The 19,432-nt window shown below is 46.4% G+C and overlaps 6 non-coding genes across 6 annotated transcripts; all 6 read left to right on the top strand.

Annotated features, from left to right (window-relative positions):
• Positions 1-1,377: 1,377 nt before the first annotated feature.
• Positions 1,378-1,459, top strand: trnal-cag (transfer RNA leucine (anticodon CAG)). Its single transcript has one exon. It is a non-coding gene; the product is annotated as a tRNA-Leu (tRNA).
• A 6,772-nt stretch (positions 1,460-8,231) lies between these two features.
• trnal-cag (transfer RNA leucine (anticodon CAG)) lies at positions 8,232-8,313 on the top strand. The gene has a single exon. It is a non-coding gene; the product is annotated as a tRNA-Leu (tRNA).
• Positions 8,314-9,918: 1,605 nt separating this feature from the next.
• On the top strand, positions 9,919-9,991 carry trnav-aac (transfer RNA valine (anticodon AAC)). The gene has a single exon. It is a non-coding gene; the product is annotated as a tRNA-Val (tRNA).
• Positions 9,992-11,656: 1,665 nt separating this feature from the next.
• trnal-cag (transfer RNA leucine (anticodon CAG)) lies at positions 11,657-11,738 on the top strand. Its single transcript has one exon. It is a non-coding gene; the product is annotated as a tRNA-Leu (tRNA).
• Positions 11,739-15,089: 3,351 nt separating this feature from the next.
• On the top strand, positions 15,090-15,171 carry trnal-cag (transfer RNA leucine (anticodon CAG)). Its single transcript has one exon. It is a non-coding gene; the product is annotated as a tRNA-Leu (tRNA).
• A 3,351-nt stretch (positions 15,172-18,522) lies between these two features.
• trnal-cag (transfer RNA leucine (anticodon CAG)) lies at positions 18,523-18,604 on the top strand. The gene has a single exon. It is a non-coding gene; the product is annotated as a tRNA-Leu (tRNA).
• The last annotated feature ends 828 nt before the right edge of the window (positions 18,605-19,432 follow it).

The following is a 19,432-nucleotide window of genomic DNA, read 5'->3' as shown; positions in this document are numbered from 1 at the left end:
GAAGAAGCTGATGCGCTGGTGTCACAGCGCACCACGAATTCCTGAACTTGTCTGTCTGTCAAACGTACCCCAAAGTCGTCTCTGAAAGGCTTCATTTGGAAGCTGTCTGTCGTTATTCAACGCGCGAGAGTTGGCACCGGAGGTCCTGAATCATGTTTTGGAGCAGTTCGCACGTTAGTGGCTCATTCAATCAGCAACAGCAATGAAACAAACATACACTCTGAGAGGAACCTCCGGACCTGTGCTGTCATAGCGTCGCTAGTATTAAGGTGCGCCCCGAGATCTAAGCCATGTTGGAACTGAAACGGAGGAATCGACAGAGAGGCTACAGAATGACATCGCATCCATTTAATTTTCTTTCAATCACTGACGAGCAGGAAAATGTTCACGGGGAGGGCGAGTGGACAAGTGTGGCAATTGAAGCTCTGGTGAAACTCCTTCTTTGTGATTCACTCAGCAAACAGAGACGTGAAGGTGACTCAGGCGTGAGAGCTCTTCACATCGAGAACAAAAAGCAATCAAGGGCAGTTAGCACCTCTTCCGGAGTGGCGGTGGGGTGAGGTAATTACCTTTTGAGTTCTGTTACTATGTTCAGAAACTGCCTTTTAGATTGAGGTGAACACAAACTCCATTTCTAAGAAGCACCTTGGAAGTTAGCAAAATGTATTGAGTCGCTTCTCGTCGATTCCCGCACAGGTTTCCGACTCACTTGGTATCCATGTGGCTCATGTCCAGGAGTGAACATCTCTGCAGCAAATTGCACGGTTAAGGTAAAAGGCACGGAAAGTGTCATCTCGAACAGGCTCCGAGGTCAGAGCATCCTCACAATGTGATCTGTCGCTCTCGGAATGTAATGCGACTTCCGGTTTTAGTGTAGAGAACTTTCTTTGGGACCCTTATTCTGCAAAACAGACACAGTGACTGAATAAATGCTGCACGGTATGATTTGGAACACGGCCTGCTCAGCTTTGTGCATTTTCCCTGTAGTCCGGCTTGTTTCGTGTTCCGTGTAAACGTGAAAGTCGTCCTGTTTCGAGCAATGGGTGAAATCATTTAGCAGAGCAAGAATCGAAATTGCAGTAATGTCAAGCAGCTCATGGTTATTTGACCAAATCATAAGCGAACATATATTGTCACGCACTCACAGATACATATGTAGCTGAAAAGAGTCTGAGAAGATAGACTCAGCTTACCATTGATTTTTGTCTGGATTGATGGGCTATCATTATCTGCTGCGAAATTGACATTGTAGCCGGGCACATCCCAGCAGCTGTGCGAGTCGGAGAGGGATCATGGAACCCTTTTCATGTGACTTTGCGTCTGTTGTTATGCAGGGGCACAATTGGAAATGCAAGAAAAGGGGCTGCGCGGTCGGCTGGTAGTGTGGCCGAGCGGTCTAAGGCGCTGGATCCAGGTTCCAGTTTTGAAAGGGGCGCGGGTTCGAATCCCGCCACTGCCATTTCTGCTGTTTAACTCCAATGCTGCAGCTTGTTAAAATGCTGTTTCCGCCCCCACTGTATTGATGTTGAAAACAAAAGTAAAATGGGTTTGCTTCCCGGGGAATTAACTGTGGTGTGGGACAGTGCCACGCGGAAAATCGCAAACAGCTCTGCTGTTCCAGCCAATTTGTGCGTTTACTGGAACCGAATGGAGACTGTTATTTCATCGCTGTTGTGATGAAACACTGCAGAAACGATCGACTTACTTACTTTTGCTCCGACTGACCATACTCCGTGAAATTTTCCCAGACCCTCAGTTGAGGATTTTTGCTGCTGGAAGTTACCTCAGAAACCCTGTTAACTCGTAATGTGGTGACTCGACTCGTCGTTATTTGGTTTTCTGGCCAATGGGAAAATCGATCCAATGAATTTCGATGTCACATGTTATTGAATTTCTCCCATTTCCTTTATTTCCGTCCTGGAGGCATCGGAACGGAAAGGGAATCTCATCGAGACTGTGATTGGTGAAATTCACTTTTTATGGCCCCTTCTTATTATGTTCTTTCTTTCTCTCTTTTCAGCATTGTCTGGGAGGTGTTGGTGCACTAAGGCTGCAGTATGTTTGAAAGAGTAGTTTGGAATTGCCCTGTTGTTAGTTGTGAGATTACTTTATGACTCATGCCCTCGGACTGTCTCACATTTAGCATTCATGCATCTCTGTGTCTGAAAATGCATTAGGCATGCCAGTTTTGTTTGTGTTCCGTGTTAAATGCTTACTGTTTTGCGATTCGCTCAGTACATTACGAGTTAACAGGGTTTCTGAGGTAACTTCCAGCAGCAGAAATCCTCAACTGAGGGTCTGGGAAAATTTCACGGAGTATGGTCAGTCGGATCAAAAGTAAGGAAGTCGTTCGTTTCTGCAGTGTTTCACAATACTACCTTTCCCGTGAGCAGTCGAACAGACGAAACGATTGTGCCACAGACTGCGACGGCAAGCTCTGCTAAAAAGTAAGCCTTTAAAGCCGGTGTAAGCAACACGACGGTATTGGGGTACACCGCGTGGAATCAGATACTTCGGTGTATCTCGTCCATGCTCACCACATAGCCAAAGTTAAACAAGTCCCGTTCCCCAGCATTTGGCCCCTATCCCGCTAAACCCATCCTATCCAGAAACTCATCCGCTTACCTTTGCAATTTTCTGAGTGTAGTCGCCTCCTCCACTTCCTCTGGGAGCTCATTCCAAACACGCACAACCTTCTGTGTGGGAAATGTGCCTCAGGTCCTTTGTCAATTTCAGCCCACTCACCTTAAACCGATGCTCTCGATTTTTCAACTCACCCCAATGTGGATAAAACACATAAATACTCAGTTTACAACCCTTCCATAAGATCATGTCGCAGCCGTTATGCTGCGGGGAAAGTCGTCCCAGCTTATTCCACCTCGCACTACGGTCCAAACATTGATGACATCCTTGTCTATATTTTGTCATCAATTTCACGTGCTTTTTTAACGTTTTCAAGATGTTAATTACGCTGGACAACAACAAGCTATTGGAAACAGAAAGGTGAAACGTAGAATTGCTTCAACTTTCAGTGCTGGATGCCACTGAGCTGCATAACGGCGGCGCCGGCTGGTTTCTGTAGTGTAGTGGTCACCACGTTCGCCTAACACGCGAAAGGTCCCCAGTTCGAAACTGGGCAGAAACTGCTTTGTTTTTCAAGTGCAGCCTTTCACATGCACAAGAACGGAGCTTCCTTGCTTGCTTTCCCATCTGCAAACCTGCCTTCGAATTTGCTTGAACGAATCTGCTCTCGTAGTGAAATGCAAGGCAACTCCGTTTAATTACTGTGCAAAGCATTATAAAGTTTTTCTCCAACCTGGTTCTGATCATATGCCATTCTGTTTGAGAGTGTAGTTGCCGCGTTCTGATCCTTCCACGAAAAGCAGTACCGCATTTGCATTCCTTGCGCAGGCGGCCCGGTTCAAAGGCAGGGAAGAAGCTGATGCGCTGGTGTCACAGCGCACCACGAATTCCTGAACTTGTCTGTCTGTCAACCGTACCCCAAAGTCGTCTCTGAAAGGCTTCATTTGGAAGCTGTCTGTCGTTATTCAACGCGCGAGAGTTGGCACCGGAGGTCCTGAATCATGTTTTGGAGCAGTTCGCACGTTAGTGGCTCATTCAATCAGCAACAGCAATGAAACAAACATACACTCTGAGAGGAACCTCCGGACCTGTGCTGTCATAGCGTCGCTAGTATTAAGGTGCGCCCCGAGATCTAAGCCATGTTGGAACTGAAACGGAGCAATCGACAGAGAGGCTACAGAATGGCATCGCATCCATTTAATTTTCTTTCAATCACTGACGAGCAGGAAAATGTTCACGGGGAGGGCGAGTGGAGAAGTGTGGCAATTGAAGCTCTGGTGAAACTCCTTCTTTGTGATTCACTCAGCAAACAGAGACGTGAAGGTGACTCAGGCGTGAGAGCTCTTCACATCGAGAACAAAAAGCAATCAAGGGCAGTTAGCACCTCTTCCGGAGTGGGGGTGGGGTGAGGTAATTACCTTTTGAGTTCTGTTACTATGTTCAGAAACTGCCTTTTAGATTGAGGTGAACAGAAACTCCATTTCTAAGAAGCACCATGGAAGTTAGCAAAATGTATTGAGTCGCTTCTCGTCGATTCCCGCACAGGTTTCCGACTCAGTTGGTATCCATGTGGCTCGTGTCCAGGAGTGAACATCTCTGCAGCAAATTGCCCGTTTAAGGTAAAAGGCACGGAAAGTGTCATCTCGAACAGGCTCCGAGGTCAGAGCATCCTCACAATGTGATCTGTCGCTCTCGGAATGTAATGCGACTTCCGGTTTTAGGGTAGAGAACTTTCTTTGGGACCCTTATTCTGCAAAACAGACACAGTGACTGAATAAATGCTGCACGGTATGATTTGGAACACGGCCTGCTCAGCTTTGTGCATTTTCCCTGTAGTCCGGCGTGTTTCGTGTTCCGTGTAAACGTGAAAGTCGTCCTGTTTCGAGCAATGGGTGAAATCATTTAGCAGAGCAAGAATCGAAATTGCAGTAATGTCAAGCAGCTCATGGTTATTTGACCAAATCATAAGCGAACATATATTGTCACGCACTCACAGATACATATGTAGCTGAAAAGAGTCTGAGAAGATAGACTCAGCTTACCATTGATTTTTGTCTGGATTGATGGGCTATCATTATCTGCTGCGAAATTGACATTGTAGCCGGGCACATCCCAGCAGCTGTGCGAGTCGGAGAGGGATCATGGAACCCTTTTCATGTGACTTTGCGTCTGTTGTTATGCAGGGGCACAATTGGAAATGCAAGAAAAGGGGCTGTGCGGTCGGCTGGTAGCGTGGCCGAGCGGTCTAAGGCGCTGGATCCAGGTTCCAGTCTTGAAAGGGGCGCGGGTTCGAATCCCGCCACAGCCATTTCTGCTGTTTAATTCCAATGCTGCAGCTTGTTAAAATGCTGTTTCCGCCCCCACTGTATTGATGTTGAAAACAAAAGTAAAATGGGTTTGCTTCCCGGGGAATTAACTGTGGTGTGGGACAGTGCCACGCGGAAAATCGCAAACAGCTCTGCTGTTCCAGCCAATTTGTGCGTTTACTGGAACCGAATGGAGACTGTTATTTCATCGCTGTTGTGATGAAACACTGCAGAAACGAACGACTTACTTACTTTTGCTCCGACTGACCATACTCCGTGAAATTTTCCCAGACCCTCAGTTGAGGATTTTTGCTGCTGGAAGTTACCTCAGAAACCCTGTTAACTCGTAATGTGGTGACTCGACTCGTCGTTATTTGGTTTTCTGGCCAATGGGAAAATCGATCCAATGAATTTCGATGTCACATGTTATTGAATTTCTCCCATTTCCTTTATTTCCGTCCTGGAGGCATCGGAACGGAAAGGGAATCTCATCGAGACTGTGATTGGTGAAATTCACTTTTTATGGCCCCTTCTTTCTTTCTCTCTTTTCAGCATTGTCTGGGAGGTGTTGGTGCACTAAGGCTGCAGTATGTTTGAAAGAGTAGTTTGGAATTGCCCTGTTGTTAGTTGTGAGATTACTTTATGACTCATGCCCTCGGACTGTCTCACATTTAGCATTCATGCATCTCTGTGTCTGAAAATGCATTAGGCATGCCAGTTTTGTTTGTGTTCCGTGTTAAATGCTTACTGTTTTGCGATTCGCTCAGTACATTACGAGTTAACAGGGTTTCTGAGGTAACTTCCAGCAGCAGAAATCCTCAACTGAGGGTCTGGGAAAATTTCACGGAGTATGGTCAGTCGGATCAAAAGTAAGGAAGTCGTTCGTTTCTGCAGTGTTTCACAATACTACCTTTCCCGTGAGCAGTCGAACAGACGAAACGATTGTGCCACAGACTGCGACGGCAAGCTCTGCTAAAAAGTAATCCTTTAAAGCCGGTGTAAGCAACACGACGGTATTGGGGTACACCGCGTGGAATCAGATACTTCGGTGTATCTCGTCCATGCTCACCACATAGCCAAAGTTAAACAAGTCCCGTTCCCCAGCATTTGGCCCCTATCCCGCTAAACCCATCCTATCCAGAAACTCATCCGATTACCTTTGCAATTTTCTGAGTGTAATCGCCTCCTCCACTTCCTCTGGGAGCTCATTCCAAACACGCACAACCTTCTGTGTGGGAAATGTGCCTCAGGTCCTTTGTCAATTTCAGCCCACTCACCTTAAACCGATGCTCTCGATTTTTCAACTCACCCCAACTTGGGTAAAACACATAAATACTCAGTTTACAACCCTTCCATAAGATAATGTCGCAGCCGTTATGCTGCGGGGAAAGTCGTCCCAGCTTATTCCACCTCGCCCTACGGTCCAAACATTGACGACATCCTTGTCTATATTTTGTCATCAATTTCACGTTTTTTTTTTACGTTTTCAAGATGTTAATTCCGCTGGACAACAACAAGCTATTGGAAACAGAAAGGTGAAACGTAGAATTGCTTCAACTTTCAGTGCTGGATGCCACTGAGCTGCATGACGGCGGCGCCGGCTGGTTTCTGTAGTGGAGTGGTCATCACGTTCGCCTAACACGCGAAAGGTCCCCAGTTCGAAACTGGGCAGAAACTGCTTACTTTTTCAAGTGCAGCCTTTCACATGCACAAGAACGGAGCTTCCTTGCTTGCTTTCCCATCTGCAAACCTGCCTTCGAATTTGCTTGAACGAATCTGCTCTCGTAGTGAAATGCAAGGCAACTCCGTTTAATTACTGTGCAAAGCATTATAAAGTTTTTCTCCAACCTGGTTCTGATCATATGCCATTCTGTTTGAGAGTGTAGTTGCCGCGTTCTGATCCTTCCACGAAAAGCAGTACCGCATTTGCATTCCTTGCGCAGGCGGCCCGGTTCAAAGGCAGGGAAGAAGCTGATGCGCTGGTGTCACAGCGCACCACGAATTCCTGAACTTGTCTGTCTGTCAAACGTACCCCAAAGTCGTCTCTGAAAGGCTTCATTTGGAAGCTGTCTGTCGTTATTCAACGCGCGAGAGTTGGCACCGGAGGTCCTGAATCATGTTTTGGAGCAGTTCGCACGTTAGTGGCTCATTCAATCAGCAACAGCAATGAAAAAAAACATACACTCTGAGAGGAACCTCCGGACCTGTGCTGTCATAGCGTCGCTAGTATTAAGGTGCGCCCCGAGATCTAAGCCATGTTGGAACTGTAACGGAGGAATCGACAGAGAGGCTACAGAATGACATCGCATCCATTTAATTTTCTTTAAATCACTGACGAGCAGGAAAATGTTCACGGAGAGGGCGAGTGGAGAAGTGTGGCAATTGAAGCTCTGGTGAAACTCCTTCTTTGTGATTCACTCAGCAAACAGAGACGTGAAGGTGACTCAGGCGTGAGAGCTCTTCACATCGAGAACAAAAAGCAATCAAGGGCAGTTAGCACCTCTTCCGGAGTGGCGGTGGGGTGAGGTAATTACCTTTTGAGTTCTGTTACTATGTTCAGAAACTGCCTTTTAGATTGAGGTGAACAGAAACTCCATTTCTAATAAGCACCATGGAAGTTAGCAAAATGTATTGAGTCGCTTCTCGTCGATTCCCGCACAGGTTTCCGACTCACTTGGTATCCATGTGGCTCATGTCCAGGAGTGAACATCTCTGCAGCAAATTGCACGGTTAAGGTAAAAGGCACGGAAAGTGTCATCTCGAACAGGCTCCGAGGTCAGAGCATCCTCACAATGTGATCTGTCGCTCTCGGAATGTAATGCGACTTCCGGTTTTAGGGTAGAGAACTTTCTTTGGGACCCTTATTCTGCAAAACAGACACAGTGACTGAATAAATGCTGCACGGTATGATTTGGAACACGGCCTGCTCAGCTTTGTGCATTTTCCCTGTAGTCCGGCGTGTTTCGTGTTCCGTGTAAACGTGAAAGTCGTCCTTTTTCGAGCAATGGGTGAAATCATTTAGCAAAGCAAGAATCGAAATTGCAGTAATGTCAAGCAGCTCATGGTTATTTGACCAAATCATAAGCGAACATATATTGTCACGCACTCACAGATACATTTGTAGCTGAAAAGAGTCCGAGAAGATAGACTCAGCTTAAAATTGATTTTTGTCTGGATTGATGGGCTATCATTATCTGCTGCGACATTGACATTGCAGCCGGGCACATCCCAGCAGCTGTGCGAGTCGGAGAGGGATCATGGAACCCTTTTCATGTGACTTTGCGTCTGTTGTTATGCAGGGGCACAATTGGAAATGCAAGAAAAGGGGCTGGGCGCTCGGCTGGTAGTGTGGCCGAGCGGTCTAAGGCGCTGGATCCAGTTTCCAGTCTTGAAAGGGGCGCGGGTTCGAATCCCGCCACTGCCATTTCTGCTGTTTAACTCCAATGCTGCAGCTGGTTAAAATGCTGTTTCTGCCCCCACTGTCTTGATGTTGAAAACAAAAGTAAAATGGGTTTGCCTCCCGGGGAATTAACTGTGGTGTGGGACAGTGCCACGCGGAAAATCGCAAACAGCTCTGCTGTTCCAGGCAATTTGAGCGTTTACTGGAACCGAATGGAGACTGTTATTTCATCGCTGTTGTGATGAAACACTGCAGAAACGAACGACTTCCTTACTTTTGCTCCGACTGACCATACTCCGTGAAATTTCCCCGGACCCACAGTTGAGGATTTTTGCTGCTGGAAGTTACCTCAGAAACCCTGTTCACTCGTAATGTGGTGACTCGACTCGTCGTTATTTGGTTTTCTGGCCAATGGGAAAATCGATCCAATGAATTTCGATGTCACATGTTATTGAATTTCTCCCGTTCCGTCCTGGAGGCATCGGAACGGAAAGGGAATCTCATCGAGACTGTGATTGGTGAAATTCACTTTTTATGGCCCCTTCTTATTATGTTCTTTCTTTCTCTCTTTTCAGCATTGTCTGGGAGGTGTTGGTGCACTAAGGCTGCAGTATGTTTGAAAGAGTAGTTTGGAATTGCCCTGTTGTTAGTTGTGAGATTACTTTATGACTCATGCCCTCGGACTGTCTCACATTTAGCATTCATGCATCTCTGTGTCTGAAAATGCATTAGGCATGCCAGTTTTGTTTGTGTTCCGTGTTAAATGCTTACTGTTTTGCGATTCGCTCAGTACATTACGAGTTAACAGGGTTTCTGAGGTAACTTCCAGCGGCAGAAATCCTCAACTGAGGGTCTGGGAAAATTTCACGGAGTATGGTCAGTCGGATCAAAAGTAAGGAAGTCGTTCGTTTCTGCAGTGTTTCACAATACTACCTTTCCCGTGAGCAGTCGAACAGACGAAACGATTGTGCCACAGACTGCGACGGCAAGCTCTGCTAAAAAGTAAGCCTTTAAAGCCGGTGTAAGCAACACAACGGTATTGGGGTACACCGCGTGGAATCAGATACTTCGGTGTATCTCGTCCATGCTCACCACATAGCCAAAGTTAAACAAGTCCCGTTCCCCAGCATTTGGCCCCTATCCCGCTAAACCCATCCTATCCAGAAACTCATCCGATTACCTTTGCAATTTTCTGAGTGTAATCGCCTCCTCCACTTCCTCTGGTAGCTCATTCCAAACACGCACAACCTTCTGTGTGGGAAATGTGCCTCAGGTCCTTTGTCAATTTCAGCCCACTCACCTTAAACCGATGCTCTCGATTTTTCAACTCACCCCAACTTGGGTAAAACACATAAATACTCAGTTTACAACCCTTCCATAAGATCATGTCGCAGCCGTTATGCTGCGGGGAAAGTCGTCCCAGCTTATTCCACCTCGCCCTACGGTCCAAACATTGACGACATCCTTGTCTATATTTTGTCATCAATTTCACGTTGTTTTTTTTTACGTTTTCAAGATGTTAATTACGCTGGACAATAACAAGCTATTGGAAACAGAAAGGTGAAACGTAGAATTGCTTCAACTTTCAGTGCTGGATGCCACTGGACTGCATAAGGGTGGCGCCGGCTGGTTTCTGTAGTGTAGTGGTCATCACGTTCGCCTAACACGCGAAAGGTCCCCAGTTCGAAACTGGGCAGAAACTGCTTTCTTTTTCAAGTGCAGCCTTTCACTTGCACAAGAACGGAGCTTCCTTGCTTGCTTTCCCATCTGCAAACCTGCCTTCGAATTTGCTTGAACGAATCTGCTTTCGTAGTGAAATGCAAGGCAACTCCATATAATTACTGTGCAAAGCGTTATAAAGTTTTTCTCCAACCTGGTTCTGATCATATGCCATTCTGTTTGAGAGTGTAGTTGCCGCGTTCTGATCCTTCCACGAAAAGCAGTACCGCATTTGCATTCCTTGCGCAGGCGGCCCGGTTCAAAGGCAGGGAAGAAGCTGATGCGCTGGTGTCACAGCGCACCACGAATTCCTGAACTTGTCTGTCTGTCAAACGTACCCCAAAGTCGTCTCTGAAAGGCTTCATTTGGAAGCTGTCTGTCGTTATTCAACGCGCGAGAGTTGGCACCGGAGGTCCTGAATCATGTTTTGGAGCAGTTCGCACGTTAGTGGCTCATTCAATCAGCAACAGCAATGAAAAAAAACATACACTCTGAGAGGAACCTCCGGACCTGTGCTGTCATAGCGTCGCTAGTATGAAGGTGCGCCCCGAGATCTAAGCCATGTTGGAACTGTAACGGAGGAATCGACAGAGAGGCTACAGAATGACATCGCATCCATTTAATTTTCTTTAAATCACTGACGAGCAGGAAAATGTTCACGGAGAGGGCGAGTGGAGAAGTGTGGCAATTGAAGCTCTGGTGAAACTCCTTCTTTGTGATTCACTCAGCAAACAGAGACGTGAAGGTGACTCAGGCGTGAGAGCTCTTCACATCGAGAACAAAAAGCAATCAAGGGCAGTTAGCACCTCTTCCGGAGTGGGGGTGGGGTGAGGTAATTACCTTTTGAGTTCTGTTACTATGTTCAGAAACTGCCTTTTAGATTGAGGTGAACAGAAACTCCATTTCTAATAAGCACCATGGAAGTTAGCAAAATGTATTGAGTCGCTTCTCGTCGATTCCCGCACAGGTTTCCGACTCACTTGGTATCCATGTGGCTCATGTCCAGGAGTGAACATCTCTGCAGCAAATTGCCCGTTTAAGGTAAAAGGCACGGAAAGTGTCATCTCGAACAGGCTCCGAGGTCAGAGCATCCTCACAATGTGATCTGTCGCTCTCGGAATGTAATGCGACCTCCGGTTTTAGGGTAGAGAACTTTCTTTGGGACCCTTATTCTGCAAAACAGACACAGTGACTGAATAAATGCTGCACGGTATGATTTGGAACACGGCCTGCTCAGCTTTGTGCATTTTCCCTGTAGTCCGGCGTGTTTCGTGTTCCGTGTAAACGTGAAAGTCGTCCTTTTTCGAGCAATGGGTGAAATCATTAAGCAAAGCAAGAATCGAAATTGCAGTAATGTCAAGCAGCTCATGGTTATTTGACCAAATCATAAGCGAACATATATTGTCACGCACTCACAGATACATTTGTAGCTGAAAAGAGTCCGAGAAGATAGACTCAGCTTAAAATTGATTTTTGTCTGGATTGATGGGCTATCATTATCTGCTGCGACATTGACATTGCAGCCGGGCACATCCCAGCAGCTGTGCGAGTCGGAGAGGGATCATGGAACCCTTTTCATGTGACTTTGCGTCTGTTGTTATGCAGGGGCACAATTGGAAATGCAAGAAAAGGGGCTGTGCGGTCGGCTGGTAGTGTGGCCGAGCGGTCTTAGGCGCTGGATCCAGATTCCAGTCTTGAAAGGGGCGCGGGTTCGAATCCCGCCACTGCCATTTCTGCTCTTTAACTCCAATGCTGCAGCTTGTTAAAATGCTGTTTCCGCCCCCACTGCATTGATGTTGAAAACAAAAGTAAAATGCGTTTGCTTCCCGGCGAATTAACTGTGGTGTGGGACAGTGCCACGCGGGAAATCGCAAACTGCTCTGCTGTTCCAGGCAATTTGAGCGTTTACTGGAACCGAATGGAGACTGTTATTTCATCGCTGTTGTGATGAAACACTGCAGAAACGAACGACTTCCTTACTTTTGCTCCGACAGACCATACTCCGTGAAATTTCCCCGGACCCACAGTTGAGGATTTTTGCTGCTGGAAGTTACCTCAGAAACCCTGTTAACTCGTAATGTGGTGACTCGACTCGTCGTTATTTGGTTTTCTGGTCAATGGGGAAATCGATCCAATGAATTTAGATGTCACATGTTATTGAATTTCTCCCATTTCCTTTATTTCCGTCCTGGAGGCATCGGAACGGAAAGGGAATCTCATCGAGACTGTGATTGGTGAAATTCACTTTTTATGGCCCCTTCTTATTATGTTCTTTCTTTCTCTCTTTTCAGCATTGTCTGGGAAGTGTTGGTGCACTAAGGCTGCAGTATGTTTGAAAGAGTAGTTTGGAATTGCCCTGTTGTTAGTTGTGAGATTACTTTATGACTCATGCCCTCGGACTGTCTCACATTTAGCATTCATGCATCTCTGTGTCTGAAAATGCATTAGGCATGCCAGTTTTGTTTGTGTTCCGTGTTAAATGCTTACTGTTTTGCGATTCGCTCAGTACATTACGAGTTAACAGGGTTTCTGAGGTAACTTCCAGCAGCAGAAATCCTCAACTGAGGGTCTGGGAAAATTTCACGGAGTATGGTCAGTCGGAGCAAAAGTAAGGAAGTCGTTCGTTTCTGCAGTGTTTCACAATACTACCTTTCCCGTGAGCAGTCGAACAGACGAAACGATTGTGCCACAGACTGCGACGGCAAGCTCTGCTAAAAAGTAATCCTTTAAAGCCGGTGTAAGCAACACGACGGTATTGGGGTACACCGCGTGGAATCAGATACTTCGGTGTATCTCGTCCATGCTCACCACCTAGCCAAAGTTAAACAAGTCCCGTTCCCCAGCATTTGGCCCCTATCCCGCTAAACCCATCCTATCCAGAAACTCATCCGATTACCTTTGCAATTTTCTGAGTGTAATCGCCTCCTCCACTTCCTCTGGTAGCTCATTCCAAACACGCACAACCTTCTGTGTGGGAAATGTGCCGCAGGTCCTTTGTCAATTTCAGCCCACTTACCTTAAACCGATGCTCTCGATTTTTCAACTCACCCCAACTTGGGTAAAACACATAAATACTCAGTTTACAACCCTTCCATAAGATCATGTCGCAGCCGTTATGCTGCGGGGAAAGTCGTCCCAGCTTATTCCACCTCGCCCTACGGTCCAAACATTGACGACATCCTTGTCTATATTTTGTCATCAATTTCACGTTTTTTTTTTTACGTTTTCAAGATGTTAATTTCGCTGGACAATAACAAGCTATTGGAAACAGAAAGGTGAAACGTAGAATTGCTTCAACTTTCAGTGCTGGATGCCACTGAGCTGCAGTACGGTAGCCTCGGCTGGTTTCTGTGGTGTAGTTGTCATCACGTTCGCCTAACACGCGTAAGGTCCCCAGTTCGAAACTGGGCAGAAACTGCTTTCTTTTTCAAGTGCAGCCTTTCACATGCACAAGAACGGAGCTTCCTTGCTTGCTTTCCCATCTGCAAACCTGCCTTCGAATTTGCTTGAACGAATCTGCTCTCGTAGTGAAATGCAAGGCAACTCCATTTAATTACTGTGCAAAGCGTTATAAAGTTTTTCTCCAACCTGGTTCTGATCATATGCCATTCTGTTTGAGAGTGTAGTTGCCGCGTTCTGATCCTTCCACGAAAAGCAGTACCGCATTTGCATTCCTTGCGCAGGCGGCCCGGTTCAAAGGCAGGGAAGAAGCTGATGCGCTGGTGTCACAGCGCACCACGAATTCCTGAAATTGTCTGTCTGTCAAACGTACCCCAAAGTCGTCTCTGAAAGGCTTCATTTGGAAGCTGTCTGTCGTTATTCAACGCGCGAGAGTTGGCACCGGAGGTCCTGAATCATGTTTTGGAGCAGTTCGCACGTTAGTGGCTCATTCAATCAGCAACAGCAATGAAACAAACATACATTCTGAGAGGAACCTCCGGACCTGTGCTGTCATAGCGTCGCTAGTATTAAGGTGCGCCCCGAGATCTAAGCCATGTTGGAACTGAAACGGAGGAATCGACAGAGAGGCTACAGAATGACATCGCATCCATTTAATTTTCTTTAAATCACTGACGAGCAGGAAAATGTTCACGGGGAGGGCGAGTGGAGAAGTGTGGCAATTGAAGCTCTGGTGAAACTCCTTCTTTGTGATTCACTCAGCAAACAGAGACGTGAAGGTGACTCAGGCGTGAGAGCTCTTCACATCGAGAACAAAAAGCAATCAAGGGCAGTTAGCACCTCTTCCGGAGTGGCGGTGGGGTGAGGTAATTACCTTTTGAGTTCTGTTACTATGTTCAGAAACTGCCTTTTAGATTGAGGTGAACAGAAACTCCATTTCTAAGAAGCACCATGGAAGTTAGCAAAATGTATTGAGTCGCTTCTCGTCGATTCCCGCACAGGTTTCCGACTCAGTTGGTATCCATGTGGCTCATGTCCAGGAGTGAACATCTCTGCAGCAAATTGCCCGTTTAAGGTAAAAGGCACGGAAAGTGTCATCTCGAACAGGCTCCGAGGTCAGAGCATCCTCACAATGTGATCTGTCGCTCTCGGAATGTAATGCGACTTCCGGTTTTAGGGTAGAGAACTTTCTTTGGGACCCTTATTCTGCAAAACAGAAACAGTGACTGAATAAATGCTGCACGGTATGATTTGGAACACGGCCTGCTCAGCTTTGTGCATTTTCCCTGTAGTCCGGCGTGTTTCGTGTTCCGTGTAAACGTGAATGTCGTCCTTTTTCGAGCAATGGGTGAAATCATTTAGCAAAGCAAGAATCGAAATTGCAGTAATGTCAAGCAGCTCATGGTTATTTGACCAAATCATAAGCGAACATATATTGTCACGCACTCACAGATACATATGTAGCTGAAAAGAGTCTGAGAAGATAGACTCAGCTTACCATTGATTTTTGTCTGGATTGATGGGCTATCATTATCTGCTGCGAAATTGACATTGTAGCCGGGCACATCCCAGCAGCTGTGCGAGTCGGAGAGGGATCATGGAACCCTTTTCATGTGACTTTGCGTCTGTTGTTATGCAGGGGCACAATTGGAAATGCAAGAAAAGGGACTGCGCGGACGGCTGGTCGTGTGGCCGAGCGGTCTAAGGCGCTGGATCCAGGTTCCAGTCTTGAAAGGGGCGCGGGTTCGAATCCCGCCACTGCCATTTCTGCTGTTTAACTCCAATGCTGCAGCTTGTTAAAATGCTGTTTCCGCCCCCACTGCATTGATGTTGAAAACAAAAGTAAAATGCGTTTGCTTCCCGGCGAATTAACTGTGGTGTGGGACAGTGCCACGCGGGAAATCGCAAACTGCTCTGCTGTTCCAGGCAATTTGAGCGTTTACTGGAACCGAATGGAGACTGTTATTTCATCGCTGTTGTGATGAAACACTGCAGAAACGAACGACTTCCTTACTTTTGCTCCGACAGACCATACTCCGTGAAATTTCCCCGGACCCACAGTTGAGGATTTTTGCTGCTGGAAGTTACCTCAGAAACCCTGTTAACTCGTAATGTGGTGACTCGACTCGTCGTTATTTGGTTTTCTGGTCAATGGGGAAATCGATCCAATGAATTTAGATGTCACATGTTATTGAATTTCTCCCATTTCCTTTATTTCCGTCCTGGAGGCATCGGAACGGAAAGGGAATCTCATCGAGACTGTGATTGGTGAAATTCACTTTTTATGGCCCCTTCTTATTATGTTCTTTCTTTCTCTCTTTTCAGCATTGTCTGGGAAGTGTTGGTGCACTAAGGCTGCAGTATGTTTGAAAGAGTAGTTTGGAATTGCCCTGTTGTTAGTTGTGAGATTACTTTATGACTCATGCCCTCGGACTGTCTCACATTTAGCATTCATGCATCTCTGTGTCTGAAAATGCATTAGGCATGCCAGTTTTGTTTGTGTTCCGTGTTAAATGCTTACTGTTTTGCGATTCGCTCAGTACATTACGAGTTAACAGGGTTTCTGAGGTAACTTCCAGCAGCAGAAATCCTCAACTGAGGGTCTGGGAAAATTTCACGGAGTATGGTCAGTCGGAGCAAAAGTAAGGAAGTCGTTCGTTTCTGCAGTGTTTCACAATACTACCTTTCCCGTGAGCAGTCGAACAGACGAAACGATTGTGCCACAGACTGCGACGGCAAGCTCTGCTAAAAAGTAATCCTTTAAAGCCGGTGTAAGCAACACGACGGTATTGGGGTACACCGCGTGGAATCAGATACTTCGGTGTATCTCGTCCATGCTCACCACCTAGCCAAAGTTAAACAAGTCCCGTTCCCCAGCATTTGGCCCCTATCCCGCTAAACCCATCCTATCCAGAAACTCATCCGATTACCTTTGCAATTTTCTGAGTGTAATCGCCTCCTCCACTTCCTCTGGTAGCTCATTCCAAACACGCACAACCTTCTGTGTGGGAAATGTGCCGCAGGTCCTTTGTCAATTTCAGCCCACTTACCTTAAACCGATGCTCTCGATTTTTCAACTCACCCCAACTTGGGTAAAACACATAAATACTCAGTTTACAACCCTTCCATAAGATCATGTCGCAGCCGTTATGCTGCGGGGAAAGTCGTCCCAGCTTATTCCACCTCGCCCTACGGTCCAAACATTGACGACATCCTTGTCTATATTTTGTCATCAATTTCACGTTTTTTTTTTTACGTTTTCAAGATGTTAATTTCGCTGGACAATAACAAGCTATTGGAAACAGAAAGGTGAAACGTAGAATTGCTTCAACTTTCAGTGCTGGATGCCACTGAGCTGCAGTACGGTAGCCTCGGCTGGTTTCTGTGGTGTAGTTGTCATCACGTTCGCCTAACACGCGTAAGGTCCCCAGTTCGAAACTGGGCAGAAACTGCTTTCTTTTTCAAGTGCAGCCTTTCACATGCACAAGAACGGAGCTTCCTTGCTTGCTTTCCCATCTGCAAACCTGCCTTCGAATTTGCTTGAACGAATCTGCTCTCGTAGTGAAATGCAAGGCAACTCCATTTAATTACTGTGCAAAGCGTTATAAAGTTTTTCTCCAACCTGGTTCTGATCATATGCCATTCTGTTTGAGAGTGTAGTTGCCGCGTTCTGATCCTTCCACGAAAAGCAGTACCGCATTTGCATTCCTTGCGCAGGCGGCCCGGTTCAAAGGCAGGGAAGAAGCTGATGCGCTGGTGTCACAGCGCACCACGAATTCCTGAAATTGTCTGTCTGTCAAACGTACCCCAAAGTCGTCTCTGAAAGGCTTCATTTGGAAGCTGTCTGTCGTTATTCAACGCGCGAGAGTTGGCACCGGAGGTCCTGAATCATGTTTTGGAGCAGTTCGCACGTTAGTGGCTCATTCAATCAGCAACAGCAATGAAACAAACATACATTCTGAGAGGAACCTCCGGACCTGTGCTGTCATAGCGTCGCTAGTATTAAGGTGCGCCCCGAGATCTAAGCCATGTTGGAACTGAAACGGAGGAATCGACAGAGAGGCTACAGAATGACATCGCATCCATTTAATTTTCTTTAAATCACTGACGAGCAGGAAAATGTTCACGGGGAGGGCGAGTGGAGAAGTGTGGCAATTGAAGCTCTGGTGAAACTCCTTCTTTGTGATTCACTCAGCAAACAGAGACGTGAAGGTGACTCAGGCGTGAGAGCTCTTCACATCGAGAACAAAAAGCAATCAAGGGCAGTTAGCACCTCTTCCGGAGTGGCGGTGGGGTGAGGTAATTACCTTTTGAGTTCTGTTACTATGTTCAGAAACTGCCTTTTAGATTGAGGTGAACAGAAACTCCATTTCTAAGAAGCACCATGGAAGTTAGCAAAATGTATTGAGTCGCTTCTCGTCGATTCCCGCACAGGTTTCCGACTCAGTTGGTATCCATGTGGCTCATGTCCAGGAGTGAACATCTCTGCAGCAAATTGCCCGTTTAAGGTAAAAGGCACGGAAAGTGTCATCTCGAACAGGCTCCGAGGTCAGAGCATCCTCACAATGTGATCTGTCGCTCTCGGAATGTAATGCGACTTCCGGTTTTAGGGTAGAGAACTTTCTTTGGGACCCTTATTCTGCAAAACAGAAACAGTGACTGAATAAATGCTGCACGGTATGATTTGGAACACGGCCTGCTCAGCTTTGTGCATTTTCCCTGTAGTCCGGCGTGTTTCGTGTTCCGTGTAAACGTGAATGTCGTCCTTTTTCGAGCAATGGGTGAAATCATTTAGCAAAGCAAGAATCGAAATTGCAGTAATGTCAAGCAGCTCATGGTTATTTGACCAAATCATAAGCGAACATATATTGTCACGCACTCACAGATACATATGTAGCTGAAAAGAGTCTGAGAAGATAGACTCAGCTTACCATTGATTTTTGTCTGGATTGATGGGCTATCATTATCTGCTGCGAAATTGACATTGTAGCCGGGCACATCCCAGCAGCTGTGCGAGTCGGAGAGGGATCATGGAACCCTTTTCATGTGACTTTGCGTCTGTTGTTATGCAGGGGCACAATTGGAAATGCAAGAAAAGGGACTGCGCGGACGGCTGGTCGTGTGGCCGAGCGGTCTAAGGCGCTGGATCCAGGTTCCAGTCTTGAAAGGGGCGCGGGTTCGAATCCCGCCACTGCCATTTCTGCTGTTTAACTCCAATGCTGCAGCTTGTTAAAATGCTGTTTCCGCCCCCACTGTATTGATGTTGAAAACAAAAGTAAAATGGGTTTGCTTCCCGGGGAATTAACTGTGGTGTGGGACAGTGCCACGCGGAAAATCGCAAACAGCTCTGCTGTTCCAGCCAATTTGTGCGTTTACTGGAACCGAATGGAGACTGTTATTTCATCGCTGTTGTGATGAAACACTGCAGAAACGAACGACTTCCTTACTTTTGCTCTGACTGACCATACTCCGTGAAATTTTCCCAGACCCTCAGTTGAGGATTTTTGCTGCTGGAAGTTACCTCAGAAACCCTGTTAACTCGTAATGTGGTGACTCGACTCGTCGTTATTTGGTTTTCTGGCCAATGGGAAAATCTATCCAATGAATTTCGATGTCACATGTTATTGAATTTCTCCCATTTCCTTTATTTCCGTCCTGGAGGCATCGGAACGGAAAGGCAATCTCATCGAGCCTGTGATTGGTGAAATTCACTTATTATGGCCCCTTCTTATTATGTTCTTTCTTTCTCTCTTTTCAGCATTGTCTGGGAGGTGTTGGTGCACTAAGGCTGCAGTATGTTTGAAAGAGTAGTTTGGAATTGCCCTGTTGTTAGTTGTGAGATTACTTTATGACTCATACCCTCGGACTGTCTCACATTTAGCATTCATGCATCTCTGTGTCTGAAAATGCATTAGGCATGCCAGTTTTGTTTGTGTTCCGTGTTAAATGCTTACTGTTTTGCGATTCACTCATACATTACGAGTTAACAGGGTTTCTGAGGTAACTTCCAGCAGCAGAAATCCTC

The sequence above is a fragment of the Chiloscyllium punctatum genome, chromosome 31 (genome assembly GCF_047496795.1).
Source record: "Chiloscyllium punctatum isolate Juve2018m chromosome 31, sChiPun1.3, whole genome shotgun sequence".
NCBI lineage: Eukaryota > Metazoa > Chordata > Chondrichthyes > Orectolobiformes > Hemiscylliidae > Chiloscyllium > Chiloscyllium punctatum.
This window is presented reverse-complemented; position numbering and strand designations above follow the sequence as displayed.